This window comes from Engystomops pustulosus, chromosome 2 (genome assembly GCF_040894005.1).
Source record: "Engystomops pustulosus chromosome 2, aEngPut4.maternal, whole genome shotgun sequence".
In the NCBI taxonomy this organism is placed as follows: domain Eukaryota; kingdom Metazoa; phylum Chordata; class Amphibia; order Anura; family Leptodactylidae; genus Engystomops; species Engystomops pustulosus.
Window position 1 is genome coordinate 199,722,641 of NC_092412.1, and position 16,819 is coordinate 199,739,459.

At 40.9% G+C, this 16,819-nt stretch overlaps 1 protein-coding gene across 3 annotated transcripts in view; it reads left to right on the forward strand.

Annotated features, from left to right (window-relative positions):
* The window catches only part of LOC140119131 (uncharacterized), a 285,030-nt gene that overhangs the window by 195,323 nt on the left and 72,888 nt on the right, over window positions 1-16,819 (forward strand). The window lies entirely within an intron of this gene.

The following is a 16,819-nucleotide window of genomic DNA, read 5'->3' on the forward strand; positions in this document are numbered from 1 at the left end:
TTTCACATAGTACTTTAGTGTTGACTGCAGAATCTGTTGCCATTTTTTGGCACCCAAACTACCAATATGTACTATTGCTAGGTCATTTAATGCTTGCAATCGCAGTCTATCCTATGCTCTGTTTAAAAGTTTTATAACTTATTGTGTATCTCACCTTTCAACAAACCTTGCAGAAATCTTTAGTCCCTAGTCTAGTCCCTAGTTTTTGCGTGACTTTTAATCATTATTAAAAGAGGTTCCAGCCAGTATTGTAAACTAGGCCCTGCCTGGCATAGTAGGGCGCCGTAACCTTCCCCAGGCTATAGTTAATGGACCGGCCCATTTTCCACTTCACCTCACAATCTCCAAGCACACTTGGCATGGATGTGACATAAGGTGGAGTAAGTGATCTTCTGCCTGTCTTGGTAGCAAGATTGAATTCAGTAGAAAAGTTTTGATTGAAAATCATAATAGGAAGAAAGGAGAGAGAATTATGAAATACAGTAATTGAACAAATAGCCACCTTCCACTAATAAAGTAATGTTGAACGGACCAAACTGCAAATTTAGGTCCGTGCCGCACTTTGTGGATGTGGGTGCCCAAACCTGGACTCAAACCCATGGCGCCCCAATTCAAATGTATGTGGCCTGTGCACACCTGGACCTACATTGCTGTGACACACCACCATTTTGAGGAGCATCGTTGCTCCTCGATGATGTCACAGGGACAGACGATCCTCCACAAATAGTGGCCCCCATACACGGCTAGGATTTAAATGCCCCAAGCCCCTAGTGTCATTTAATCGGTTAACTCCTTCAATCAGTTCCAGCTCCAATTGTGGGTGTTACTCGAGTTTGGTCTGGGTACGAACCCAAAATCTCTCAGGTCCGTGCATCAATATTAATTGCAAAGTTTCTTTTTTCCACAATGTTTATTAGAAAGTCGTTGAACCATATCTAGTGAGCTTTGTTAAAGTGGAGGTTTTCTGAAGATTTAAATAATCTGGATCCCATTATAGTTGGGTTTCAGTCTCATTTCTTATTTACCTTTGTGTTAGTAGAGGATTAAACCTATGAGTGGGTCCTACCGATACGGTGTAAGTAGGCATTTTATGGGGGGGGGGGGACAAGGCTTCCATTGCCGTGGAAGCAATGAATTTAATATATACTGTATAAGTAGGCATTTTATGGGGGCAACAAGGCTTCCATTATTGTGAAAGCAATGAATTTAATATAGGGTGCTACATTTTTATATTCTTATACCTTTTACAGGCTAGATGTCGTCTAGCTAAAATTTTAGTCTGATTTTCCTATTATTAGTTGCTCTGTGGGGCTTCTGGTAGCAGACCCCCATGCACACAATAGGGGCATTTATATTCACAGCCAAAACAAATGGAAACATTCACAGAAATGCAAATATCCTTGATCAGACTAGATGATTACGTGAACTATCATTTTATCTATATCTCCGTTTTAGTGGCCGTTCCTTGACATTCCAAGTTCCGGTTAAATATATAATCTGCCTGCTTATCTTTTTGTCACCCAAGGTTCAATATATGCAAATGCTGATGATCAAGTGCTTCCTGCAAAACATATTTCTGTCAGAAGCGCCCGTCTGCTATTTACCTTGTAGTCACCGTTATTACTAGAACTGCGGAGGCTCGGGAGAGATTTATTAGATTTGGGTATTTCAGAATTCAGCAAGCATGGTGAATATGCAGCTATTGCATCCGTCACAGCAATTTGCCCGACTCTAGTTCCAGGAACGTCTGGTAGAGCTGAAGTGAGCTCTCCTCTGTGTGATTAGCAATGTAAATCATCGCTCTGTTTTGGCTTTTTTTTTTAAGCTTCACTGATACTGCGTCATTGAGGACTATGTATATTTTCGTATGAATGCATTCTGGAACCAGAACTCTCTGCTTATCTCAAAGAGGAAAAAACTACATGTACCACAAAGATCAGATATTAAATATGTTAATTGATGACTTTACTATAATAACCTAATGCTACTTGCTTCCGTTACAAGGTTTATCAAAGGCACATGTACATATATACATGTATGTAAGTCACTTTATCAAGTGATGTGTGGCATTGTTCCACTGAGCACCACGTTTCACTCCCCTGCTTTGGGCCAACGCACCTTGACATCGAGAGTTAATTACAAAGTGACAGTGTTTGTCACCTGCTAATTAATGGAAGTTCCTAGCAACAGCAGCATCAATGCAACATGTCAGCTTCACCTTGTTGGAAAAGGTAATGGTGCACAGAAAGTAATACATTACAGATTAGCAATTTTAACAGATTATTTAGCTGTTTTGTAAAATGAACGCATATGACTAATACAGTACATGTCTTTTAAATATGGTGGCAGCTAAACTACCCTAACTAGTAAATAGCCTGCACTTTTGGTTCATGCAAAGCTAACTTTCTGAAATATATAGAGGAGGATGATGCGTTTTAAATGCCAGCCTTCGTTATCCACCCTGCCAGTTTAATGCATGCCAGATTTACCAAGAGGCTTCGGCCTTTTACTAAATCTAACATGGTGGTCCATCATGCTCTCCTGTTTTCCTCCAGGTTTCACTTGTTTAGACCAAGTCAAACCTGGTTTAAAAAGCAGGATTTTTTAAGGGGGAGACTTTAGTAACTTAGGCTGGTCGGGGTACCCATTTGCCTTACAAAAAAGTAGCTGCCATGCTGATTTTCATGAGCCTTGTCTGATGGGCACCTGCCTGGGCAGATCATGTGATCATCACTATATTTGGCTTTAGTCAGTTGGTTGCAGTGCAGCCAGCATGGCTATTGTTGGGATGAGACCCACCTAAGTGAGGTAATGTGCAGTGATGGCAGTTGCATATGATTACTATGGTAACAGAGCAGAACAGTCTTTTAGATCATCACTGGGAGCAGAGCATAAAAAGGAGGTTACTGTTACTGAGAACTGCGGGATCATGGGACTTGTAGTATCCTGCGGTGGCCATCTTGGAGATAACTTTTGTGAATCATAAAAGCAAACTATTTAAGCCCTTCTGGTTCACTAGCATAATTTTAAAAGTAGATTTTTGAAAGAAGGAGGTAGATAAAAAAAATTACCAGCATCACAGTGCCTGGATCTATAAGTACGTGTCCTTGGTAAGTTTCCTTTAGAGGACCCCATCAAATTGAAAATGCAGACAGCATGTTTTAAAACAAAAGGAGCCGTGTAGACTAATATGTATCTTCTGCAGATGTCACATTACTTTAATTGACATCTTTATATGTACTGTTAGAGAGGAGAGGCTATCAGTGAATGGAAAAACCCCATAACTTCTCAACATAGAAAAAGCTGATCTAAAAATAGATAAATAAAAAGTTATACTGGCTTTTTTCCCCAAACGCACTTTTATATTAATGTGCCCTGTTCCTTCCACCCTATAACATTCTGCCTGCAGATTGCAATGGAATAACTGGTTCTCTTTAATGATATTGATACGTTATAAAGGCAACAAGCCAGTAGGAATTAAAGGTTCTTTGAGAATTTATTCACAACGTTCTGTAATGAGCCCACTACTCACTGACCAACAAGAAGTTCCTAGGACACAGGATGTCATGTAATGACGGGCAGTAGGGATACGTTTACATGGGTGTGTGCAATATGGGTGACCTTATTAAGGTATTGTGCTCTCCTTGGTACACTTTCTTTAGAGTGCAATATGGTTTATAATTCCCCATTCATATACAAGCCATTATATCAATAAGCACAACATATTCTACCTAAAAAAGATATAGGTGTAATACCATATACTTCCACAAATAATAAAAATAATAATAAATAAAAAAATATTATTTGCCACCTTATGTTATTCTGATAATAAGTATCAACAACTCTCACACTTGTGAAATCTAATTATGCCATTGCGAATATAATTCTTCATACTGAGTAAATAAGGTGTTAAAATAAGGTGTCCAATCAAATCCTGCAACATTACAACTTAACAAATATTAAACACAATGCTGTTACTAACGGTGCATTGATTGAGAAAAATAGTACTAAATAAGAAATGGTGTGCATAAAAAAAAGGAAATAATTTTAAATAAAATTAAAAAATTACTGTTATAGATTATTTAATAAAGCAATTCCGCATATGTAATGTGAGATTGTTTTAATATACTTTATTTATCTGCTTTCTGGTGTCAGAACAGCTGTTCAGTGCAAGGTCCGGTTGTCAGACCCCCACTGGTCATATATCAACTGCTAATAATGATGACGCCATTCTTTCTCAATCTACACTGCAAAACTGATAAGTTATCTACTTAATGATACTTCTGTGTCTGTCGTAGTGATCATTGTGGTTTTCAGCAGTAAGTAGATTGGCCAATTAGGTATGTACCCTCCAGTGTCTGAGGTGAGAGCAACCATTCTTTATAACACAATGGGGCTTCTTTACTAAGGGTCCCGTGGACGCATTGTCGCAAGGTTTCCCCACTTTTTGGGGATCGTGCCGGTGGGAGGGGGGGGAGCGGCGGGCGAGCAATCCAACTGATTCGACTAATCACGGGTTTAACATTTAAATTTGTGAAGCAAGCCAAGCCCTTACATGCATCAGGAAGAAGAAGGTAAACCACTCCAGTGGACCTGAGCGGGGAGCGACACATGCAGGATATTTGGTGCAGATGTACATGGATCGCGGCACAGTGCGTTATCGTCTGAGAGTCTGGAACAGGGATCGCGACTCGGACGGGTAAGTAAATCTGCCCCCATGTACTTCAAAACTGCTCATACACGCACACTGACCACCTCATGCCAGTATTGAGCATATGAGCTGGACATATCTTCATTAAAGGGAACCCATCACCACTATTTTCACAAATATAGGGAGTGACAGGTTCCTATAGAGCTCTAGTAACTATCTGACACCCTGCTTGTAGCTAAAAAATATTCCCCTGAGATCCACATATATTCAACTTTATAGTTTTATCTAGTAACTAAGCATGGCTACAGCGTGTCCAGGTGGGCGTGGCCTCCTCAGGCTGAATCCAGCAGCTCCTCCCCATCCTATCTCTGTATGCTGCTATAATGTCATGTGACCAGGGTGACATCATCACAGGTCCTATAGCTTTTGTTGCATTAGGAACTGTACACTCATGAAATCACAGCATATTTTATCACATGAAATCACAGCAGCCTGCATGGAGAGGAGTAGAAGTCCATGGAGGCTGTGGTGATTGTTTTATGTGGTCAGATATGTACATGGGGTATAGTTTTCATATTAAGTAGCTCAAGGACCTTTGATGATGTCACCCTGGTCACATGACATTAGGCCATGCCCCCGTGGACTCGCTCCAAAGCTGCATAGATACCAGGCAAGATTATAACTCTGATTTTATGGGGATCTGAGGGGAACTACTTTTAGCTACAAACAGGGTGTCAGATAGTTACTAGAGCTCTATAGGAACCTGCCACTACCTGTATTTGTGAAAATAGTGGTGACGGGTTCCCTTTCAACAACGCCCGCTATTAAGGCAACTTTTGTGCATTCACTGTAGATTTAAAATTAAAGTCTTTGTATACCTTCAGTTCTTGGCACCTTATGATACCAGTATACCAGCGGCTATGAGCGGTAATACACAGAGTTCCTGCTGATTCCCATAAAATGATAGCTATTGTTGGCTGAGTACCCTCTCTGATAACCCTCTCCAAGACTGAATGTGCACTGAATACTAAGCAGTGTTGGGCACGATTATAGAAGAAAGCACACAAGAGATGATCAATGGGTAATCACTAATTTGTTTGTGAGATCTTTATTAAAATGTTGCAGGGCTAATGATAAATGCCTGCAATAATCATAATTGTAATAAGCCAGACACAAGCTCTGTGTCAGTCCTGACCCACTGTGACTGTGCTCTGCTGTTAGGCACACTTTCAGCTGCTGAAAATGTCTTGCCATGGCTAGACCATGTTGTCTACTTTTCAAGTTGCCTATGGGGTACATAACCTGAGAAGCTGATTTGTAGCATACTTGGAAGGAAAACAGTGACAGACTAAGACGCCCATGAGTCCGATGAAAATTATTGGCCTTCCACAAGTCGTTTTTTTTCAGTGGTATAACGTAATGCCTACAGAAGAAAGTTTATTGTCAGCTCTTAGTTCTGCAGTTTGGAGGACCTTCAAAGGTTCTAGTATTCATTGCCCACACACATGTATGAGGAGTGCTGGGCTAGGAAGTCATTCTGTTTCCTATCTGCACAGAGCCGAATCAAACTTGGTGAGTAGTCTGGATGGTGATGAATCCACCCATATAACAGTCCGCTACTGTGATCCAGACCAGAAAGCAGGAGGCAGTAGCAAGTAGGCAGCAGGTAGCTATAAGCATTATTAGTAATGTCTGGAAAATTGGTTGAGCAGGATTTCTCTGGGGGAAGTGCTGCTTAAAGAGAACCCGTCATGCAAAATAACCCCCCTAATCTAAATATATTTTCATAAACTGCCATTAGATAGCATTGCCTCTATCCCTTCATTGTCTCTCTACATGCCTGTAAACCTAAGTCCAATGAGTCATTAGTATATTCAAGCTGTCCAGCTTATTCATGAGTGGGAGGCACAGCCACATCATGATGTGATGGCTGCTCCATGTACTTGCTGGTGGCCACGCCCCCTGCAGCCTGCGTGTGTAGAGGAGAGATACAACAGCTCCAGGCAGCCATGTTATAGCAGAACAAGTCAGGTACTTGTGTAGCTGATGTCTGTGTCTCGCACATGTGTATTAGGAGGATGCAGCATGTCAGCAGATGCTGCACACACACTAGCTGTGCTTTACTATACATTACACACAGACATGAGCAGGGGGGGGAGGAGAGGAGAGGGGAGGGGTAACAGGAGTGACATCACTGCCTCTGACCATGTGACCAGCCTCTTTTACATAATAAAGAAAAGATGATTTTATAATGATTAGTGTATGAATTGACTAGATAAAGGCTGGGATGGATCCTTGTGAGCTGCTCCAACAGGTAGTGGTGACAAGAATAGTGACAGAGACCTGATGACAGGTGTCCTTTAAGCACAGAGTCCCCTTTCACATGAACGTTGCAAAGTTTCATCAGTTTGGTCAGCGAAAAACATGGGTTTTCCATTTCCATCAGAGTTCAATTTTTCTCCCAGTTTACTCAGTCTGTCAGATTTTCCCAAGCGTGTTTGATCAGTTTTTACTGCGTTTTTCCTGCACCTGCAATGCACATGGAAACAATGACTGATCCTGGTGGGGAAAACACATTTTCAGTGAAAAATGCATTTCACTTGCATGTATCTCAGAGTGCAATGCATTTTTCATGCATCTTCACAGACTTGTATCCGTGCGACTTGCAAAAGTAGAGCATGCTATGATTTTTGCATGCATTAAAAAAATTCATGCCTGCAAAAAACCCATTGAATACAATGGGTCAGCGTTAAATGCAATTCCCACATGTCAGAAACATGTGCAGAACACGTGTGTGAAAACAGTTTACCTGAAAGAGGCCTAAGTGATGAGGGGGGCTGAAATTTTTTTCTGTAACTTCTCTTACACTACCCTGTAACGTGCAGAAGTAGTTGATGCCTGTAGTGTTTGGAGTCTATAGTGTACAGGCCACCATAGAAATGTGTTGGAATTGTTGACACTGGTATATTAGCTGTCTGTAGTATATCCATCTCACTAGTTTTACTTCAAAGTGAAACTATTCACCATGAAAATGTTACAGAGCTGTTCTTACATGGGTTCTATAACAAGAAAGAATACCTGTAACATGGAAAATGTACTGTAGACTGATCTGCTGGCAGCATGCTATAGAGCAGGAGGAGTTGAGCCTATTCACATATAGTTTTGTAGTAAATTAGTATAAACTATAGGAATTATAGGTAGGACTTGATGAATCTGCTTCCATGTGCCCGCCGGCAGATCGCATGGATGCGACTCTGCCTGCTAGAGAAGAGGAGCTGTCGGGAACCGCACCGAAGATCGGGACCCGCACCAACGATCCGGACACCGGAGGGTGAGTGTTAAGTTTTTTATGCACTTGGCAGGGGGCTGGCTGTATACTACAGGGGACTGGCTGGCTGGCTGTATACTACAGGGGGCTGGGTAGCTGTATACTACACCCTCGGCTTATACTCGAGTCAGTACGTTTGCCTAGTTTTTGGTGGTGAAATTAGTAGTCTCGGCTTTTACTCGGGTCGGCTTATATTCAAGTGTATACTATGAAATTGTCGCTTATCCTTTATAGCTTTACCTTAGAATGCTGCGAAAAAAGGTACTGGTAGAATCAGTAACCCCTCGCCTCTTTGACTGTACTGTGCATACAGAGGTAGCTGTCATTTATTGCACTACCTCCACTACTGATATTAAAAGAGCAGAGACAGAGATGATAAGCTGTAGTGAAGCTCTTCTGATAATCCTAAATATGATTCTGATCCTCTCCTACTCCATAATAAACCGCCTGCACATTGGGCTGAGTGAGATTTGCAACACACCTAATTCACATTTGTCCTGTAAAAGCTTTCATTGCACTGTGTATCTGTTGCAGTTTTGCCAGTTTTTAAACATTTATTATTGATTGTACATGTAGCATCCATTAGTGGTTCTCCTTGAATGCAGTTCTAAAAACAATCTGTCCCGTTTTCATTTTTACATAAAAATGATAAACCTATCCTAGTACATCACACAGAAGTAAGTAAATACATTAGTTTTGTAGAGTTGCCTCCCTTTTCCCCGTGTCCTCTGTCTTGTGATACCTCTGTTCCTATTTTTCATGTGAACTGGCTTTCGGGACACTGGAATTTCTCAGCGCTGTATGCCAGCAGCTAAATCCGGCCGTGGTAGTCATGTCCCGGTCTTGTGCTTTTCCTTTCCGTTTTGCTATGTAATCCTTTTGAAGAGGTAATAAATCTGCGTGTCCACTGACATATAGTGTCTGGATTCAGATTCTGGAAGACATAAAGATGCTTAACCCCTTATGTCTATGATTGTTTTATCCACTTTTTTTTAATATTCACATCTATTTTCAGTATATTCAGTGTATTAACCGTTTTTATTAATTTACAATGATCGATACGGGCGAGTCCTATTATGGATGCATGTGAACTATGCATCCTATTCTAATGTATAAAAGGTGTTTGTTCTCCGAGCTACATGGCGAGTCCGGAGAAAAGCTCTTTGTTCGAGTATTGAGCCCCGTATTGTTAAACCCTGTAGATGGCACTGTTGTCTTTTCGGTATAGGAACGTTTAATGATGGTCTCTGATCAGACAATCATAGCGGCTGCTTCCCCTCATTAAAGAATCAATAGGCTTTAGTGCCAATAAAAGAAGACTTGATTTATTTTTTTGAAATATGAAACAATTAATTGTTTCTTAATTATAATTTTTCGAGGGCATGCACTAGAGGCTCTTGGGCGGATTTATCAATAGGACTCGGCTTTTAAAAATGGCTTTGGGCCAAATTAACACATTTTGTCCCCACTTAGATCTGCACGAGTGTTGAGGATATTATTTGTGTTGTTTCTAGCATAGATATTTACCTGTTGCTAGCTCAGCTTGCCTATTATATTTGATTGAAGACTGGCTGTAGGCCAGCTTGGAAAATACATATTGTGTACTTGAATCCTTCTAATGGAATCATTAAGTGATTTTTATTGTATTTTTGTGTATTCTATGAATATAAATCCATATGCAGATATGCCACAGACCTGCGCACCGGGTATACCGGTACATAAAAAGAAATGGAGAGGGCACATAATTGAACTGATAAAGGCAGCAGTGTTGTTTGATTTGCCCACCATTGTGTCTACCCTGAGGAGGTGTTGAGAGCAGTGGGTATGTGATGGCCTATACACTTGGAGAACAAGTCCCTGGACACCCAAAAAGACCACCAGTTGTTCCACAGACAAACAGAAGCAGCTCTCACAGTTTAGTTGTCCTCCATCCAGACATGTGTAGAATCTTCATTACACCTTCCTGTCTATGGACTATTTCCAGGGGGGTGTCACGCTACATATTATGTGTGCTACCATTGACAGCCAGGCATTGCTGTCTTTATTTGCAGCACTGTTGTAAATGAGTAATCTGCATGGACTACCCCCATTGTTGGTTTGACCGGAGGAACCATCTCATTTGACATTTGGTTACACCTAGCACTAATACCAGGGACACGATCAGCTCAGCAGGACAGACTGTGGGCATGTCCTTTCCTGCCCGGACATCCAACTGGCATTTTTCAATAAGGTAATGCTCGTCCACATGATGGTTTCCTAAAAATGTAACCACTAGATCTCCACATTTTGGTAGCCACACTTATCAGGCAAATCAGGCATTTTTTTGTGACCAGCTTGTGTGCCAACTGTGGCAGGATCTTCAGTGCCAGACACCTGTACGTCTCCATGCCCAACCATGTCTAATCTTGTATCCAGGCTAGAGGTGGCCTAACAGGATACTAAACCATAGTCTTATTTGTACCTTCTTTTATTTTATTCACTCACATGTACAGTATTATGATTCCCTTCGTAAATATGTTTAATTTGATTCCAGCAACTCTTTCCTTGTGTGCATTTTAACCTCTGTATTTCGCATCTTCTTCCAATACAAAGTAATTGAGAGAGTAAGATATGTTTCTTTCTACTGTGGCCACTATACACCTGAACATTTTGATGTTTCAATTTGATTTCGGATGCAGCATGATTGGATTTTAACATGATTTTTTTTTTTATACATTCTGTTCATACCCTGCTGCCCAGAGCCACATACTAGGCTGCTTTCAGAGAGTAGCATAACCCTCGTGTTTGTGTGCTGTTTCTGTCTGTTGTACTTTCTATATGTGATCATGGGTTTGAGCAAAACCTTTATTTGCCTGTGGAAAACTGTGCGATTAGTTCACACCACTCACAAATTGCTAAATTAAATGATATAAATGAAATAAAATTTTGTAAATCAAACTGTCAAACATGTGAATGAAATGCAAATGTGAAAAGATTGTAAACAATGTTCAAAAGTCATCAGTTCATTCTGTATCATGTATGTGTATTTACATGCACTGCATTGCTATTAGGTTATTAAGGTTAATAATGGTTCCCTGAGGAATATTTTGTCATTCTGAACACACATGGACCTGCAAATCATCAAGATCCCCTGAGCTTCTGTATGAGGGCATGACATAAAAATATATAATGCCCAGCTACACTGTAGCGTCTTTTGGGTAGCAGTTACTCTTTTCTTTTTGCCCAGTTTTCCTTATACATGTTGCAGTTATTTGGCTGACCTCTCAGCCTTGAAGACTATATTTACGCCCTAGCGCTTTTCCAGCTAGAAGAGCACAAGCGGAAGCAGAGCTGAAGTACGATACTAATGGGAGCTGTTCATCATTTAGAGGCAGCACAGCTGCTTACATAATCCCGGTAAAGGTACTCGTAACAGGTAGATGTGTCGAATGTGTGTGGTCTCCAGTTGTCAGTAGCCTCATTGATTAAAAGGGTATGATTTGTTTCTGCCTTCCAAAAGGGCTGGATTTATTATAGTAGTGTCCAGCTTCATACTGTGGAACACAATAGTAGTCTTCAAGGCTGTCGGTTCATGTCCTCTGCGGACTTTCTGGTAACCTCAGCTGTGAATGTTTCTGCCACAGGGACAGCACGGACAAAATGCCTTTCTTACAACGCGTCCTCCGAGAGACGATACAGACTGTGGGGGAAGGATATAATAAATGCTGGGAGGGAGCATTACAGTACATTACTTTCCTCCAGATGATGGGGCGCTGCTGAGAGCTGTGTACAGAATGCTGATAACAGATCGGAGGTTCACAATGTCTCTAAGCAGTACATATCATTGTATCCTGATGGAAAGGGATGCACAAGGCAAAGCTTGATCCGCTACTGTTTTAAAGGGACATGTATACAGTATCCTGGCTGTATAAATTTCTTATGTGTGCCTTTTTGTAAGAATATAATCACTGGTGAGAAAATTACTAAATTCATCCAAGCTTCTGATTGGGTTTTGAGAAGAAATTATTTATTGATGTCTCATCACATATATCAGGTTTAAACCCCTTTTTCAATTGCAAACCAAGAGACCATTTGAAAATGATAATTTTTCCGAAAGCCGCCTACAAGTAAGTTATGTATCCTACATATTGACCTATCTGTAGTTAGCCACGTTACAATGGTACGAGTAGAGGAGGTTTGAACAGAAAAGAGCAACAAGTGCAGAGATTAGATCAGAAAATGGCAAGATTCCAATATTGCAGCTGGAAGTTGTGGCTGTTTCCAAGATCCTTTGTGGCTGGCAATGGGGCTTTATCATAGTTGGCAAAAGGAGTATTGTGGCTACGACAATAAAGGAACAAGTATGCTAAAAAGGCTGATGACACAGTTGCTGGCTCAGTGGGAGCACGACTACAGCTGGCACTGTATAAAGAGTGCTCAAGCAGTTCCCTAAGTGACCAGTAACCTTTCCACAAACTTTGTATAAATCAGTAGTGCGAACACAAAAACTTTGTAATATATCTTATTACATTGTATCCTCTTTCCCTTCCACCTGATCAGCTTTTTTTTTTTTTTTTTTTGCTGAACTCCGTCTTGCTAGCAAGACAGACATAGACAGGCACATAAAGATGTCAGATTAGGTTGAATTTCTTTGGGCAGCCAGAGAAGCAGGTCAAATCAGCTTGGGAAATCTGCTAAAATACCGGAGTATGCTGAAGTACTGCTGCTCCATATCAACTAACCAGATTGTATTTGTGATTTTTATATTTGTGATTAAGCACCTTGGTTTAAAAGTTTACATTTTTTATAAAAAAAAGTCCTCCAGCAGCGATGATCTCCTTAAAAAAAAATCTACCTTTAATTTTAAGACTAAAAACCTTTTTTTTAACACCAGTTGGTGTTTGTTCTGGACATTCAGGACCCTATGGTGCTATACACCATGCTGTGAGCTGGGAATGGACTTTGGGGATTGTTTGTCATACTTTAAGGTTTCTTACGACTAATGAGTTTTCAAATAACAAAGAATAATATTTATTTTCAAGCTCTGGTTGATAATTTACTGCATCCTGTAAAAAGTGTCTCGCCAACTTTGCATTATGTTTTGCAACTCGCCTGTCTGTCTCTCCTGTAGTAAAGTGGGCACATTCTAATAGAACATTGAAATAGTTTGGGTAGCAAGTACCTCTAGTTGATGCAAATCTTTTTGTGTACTTTCCATAGATTGCTCCTTGGCTACTGTGCTTCATTAAAGGAGAACTGTGAATCTATTACTACAGCTTAACTACACAGGTTCATGGCATCCTGAGGTAGTCTGAAACCTGCCTTTTGTCTCATCATTGGTTTAGACGCATGTGTTCTTTAAACCCTCTGAAACAATTGTCTACTGTGTATTAATTCTCTATTAAAGTCTATCTCTAGGTCACTAGAAAGTCCATGCATGGAATTTTTATTTCCATTACATCAAGGCCAGAACAACCGTAAAATACAGACTACAAACCACTAGTAAGAAAAAGATTATAAGGACACCTCTAGACACAAAAAGGTTAATCTATATGAGATCAAAAACCTCTCTTTAAAGGGATTATATTTGAATTACAGTAGTGTCAAAAATAACCCTCATCTTTTCTGTAGCCTTAACAAGTGAATATAGAAAAGATATTGTAGAATCTCTATAACTTTTAGCTGTGGGCAAGTAATGGTTGTACTGTGCCCCTATAGAATGTTTGACACAATAGTGATTATCAGGCGGCTGTGACAGCTAAGCACCTCCATGGCAAGTCGCCTCATATACATAATTCCAGCAGGTAACTTGTCTATGGAGGCACATAAGCAGAAAAAATAATGTGTGTTTTAAGATTAGTCCCTTGAAATCATCTGTGGAATAATGTAAAAATGTATTGCTTGAATGTATGCATGGCAGCTTTTCATCCCTGGAGGTTCGCGTAAAGCCCGGAGACGGAGATGAAGATTCCGCTGCCGAGCAGATTGTGCGCTCTAATCTGTATGTAGAAGCATCCCTAATAGCTGTCATTGGATTTCCTAAGAGGTGCCTGTCATCAGGAGGAGGGGGGGAGATAAATTAAGTGTTTGCGCTTCATCGCTGCCTATAGGTCGTTGATGGCTGCTGAGTAATGATTTTTCTCTTTCTAATTGGTGGAGAGCAGCATCCCTTAATGGATGAGGGCCTTGTTCTCCCTCCCTCCTCCCTTTGTCTGTGCTTCCGATGTCTCTTTAATCAATAACCTAGCTGTGCCCAGTGCTCAGGAGTTTGTGAAAGCTCCTTTGTAATAATGGATTGCCGTGGATTACATAAACCACTACCTCCTGCTGAGTCAGCCCTCTGTCAGGGGCCATTCTTTCCAGCGGCGTTATAGCTTTCTAGAGCGGCTGTTAGAGAGCTGCCTGTGGTGACTGTTGCCTAGCTGCTGTTCTGCTGCCCCATCCTGTGGTTAACATCATTCTATATACCTCTACTTTGCTGGGAGGCTTCCTGTGCACGGATCCTTCGAAATGCATTACTGTCTGTCATGGGCTAAAGTCAGCAGTGATGTAAAACAAAGTCAGTCACCCATTATAGGCCATGATTTTGTGTAATGACTAGATGAAATCGTTCCCCTCCTTCTTGACTTGTTATGGCAAATTTGCATATGTATATCTCAGACTTTTCTGTAAGCTAAGAATAATGAATTTTTTTTTTCTATAGCGCCATAATATTCTTCAGTGCTTTACAAATCATGAAGTACATAGAAAAATAAAATAATACATTACAGAGGTAATAATGAGGAAGTGTCTACATAGGAGGTATAAAGAAGCAAATAGATGAAGACATATCTAGACAACCAGGGTTTAAAAACGGAAATTGCAAATTAAGTTAATACTAAAAATTACTGGCAACAATACAGAAAAACTGGCAGTCCAAAAAAGATACGAGGGTCAAGGTCTGAGTCAGAACACTCAGGCTGTAGAACTGTCGGGCTGGATGCCACTTTAGATCACCTATGATCCATTCATGGAATTGGGGTGGGGAGGTGAGGACCACCAACAAAACATTGTCACTGCCATGAAGACATTTAGCTCATAGGTTTTTACATTTTGTGCTCTATAATTTATTGGTTGTCTCCACAGCCAATGTGGGGAGGGTGGGGCGGCATATTTAAATTTTCCCCACTGTTTATATTGCATTAATTTACTTACATTTTCTTTGTAGGATATCTTACAAAGACACAAAGTATAAGATAACTGCGAAAAGAAAAGTAATATGCTGTCGACATTCTGTTAGTAGTGGTTTCAATATGCACAGTCTGTCAGGTCCTGTACCTATTGAAGCAGGTGGCCATTGAAGACAGTCAGTCATACTTAGTATCTAGCTATACACTCACTGGCCACTTTATTAGGTACACCATGCTAGTAACGGGTTGGACCCCCTTTTGCTTTCAGAACTGCCTCAATTCTTCGTGGCATAGATTCGACAAGGTGCTGGAAGCATTCCTCAGAGATTTTGGTCCATATTGACATGATGGCACCACACAGTTGACGCAGATTTGTCGGCTGCACATCCATGATGCGAATCTCCCGTTCCACCACATCCCAAAGATGCTCTATTGGATTGAGATCTGGTGACTGTGGAGGCCATTTGAGTACAGTGAACTCATTGTCATGTTCAAGAAACCAGTCTAAGATGATTCAAGCTTTATGACATGGAGCATTATCCTGCTGAAAGTAACCATCAGATGTTGGGTACATTGTGGTCATAAAGGGATGGACATTGTCAGCAACAATACTCAGGTAGGCTGTGGCGTTGCAACGATGCTCAATTGGTACCAAGGGGCCCAAAGAGTGCCAAGAAAATATTCCCCACACCATGACACCACCACCACCAGCCTGAACTGTTGATACAAGATATGATGGATCCATGCTTTCATGTTGTTGACGCCAAATTCTGACCCTACCAATCCGAATGTTGCAGCAGAAATCGAGACTCATCAGACCAGGCAACGATTTTCCAATCTTCTACTGTCCAATTTCGATGAGCTTGTGCAAATTGTAGCCTCAGTTTCCTGTTCTTAGCTGAAAGGAGTGGCACTCGGTGTGGTCTTCTGCTGCTGTAGCCCATCTGCCTCAAAGTTCGACGTACTGTGCGTTCAGAGATGCTCTTCTGCCTACCTTGGTTGTAACGGGTGGCGATTTGAGTCACTGTTGCCTTTCTATCAGCTCGAACCAGTCTGCACATTCTCCTCTGACCTCTGGCACCAACAAGGCATTTACGCCCACAGAACTGCCGCTCACTGGATGTTTTTTCTTTTTCGGACCATTCTCTGTAAACCCTAGACATGGTTGTGCGTGAAAATCCCAGTAGATCAGCAGTTTCTGAAATACTCAGAACAGCCCTTCTGGCACCAACAACCATGCCACGTTCAAAGGCACTCAAATCGCCTTTCTTCCCCATACTGATGCTCGGCTTGAACTGCAGGCGATTGTCTTGACCATGTCTACATGCCTAAATGCACTGAGTTGCCGCCATGTGATTGGCTGATTAGAAATTAAGTGTTAACGAGCAGTTGGACAGGTGTACCTAATAAAGTGGCCGGTGAGTGTAAATCTCCCATTGACCTCAAAAAGAATTGATTTGTTTGTTGGTGGGGAAGAATGAAATCCCAATAATAGATACAAAAACCTTCTCAAAAATGCATCTAATACATGTGGGCACAACAAAACGGCTCTATAGAAACCATGGGTAAAGCTCATGGGTTTGGAAAGTAAAAATTGTTCCCTAAAATGTTATTTACTTGGTTGTACAAAATGTTTACAGATGGTCTCATACTTAAAGACAACCGACTTACAGACAACCCCTAGTTATAGAT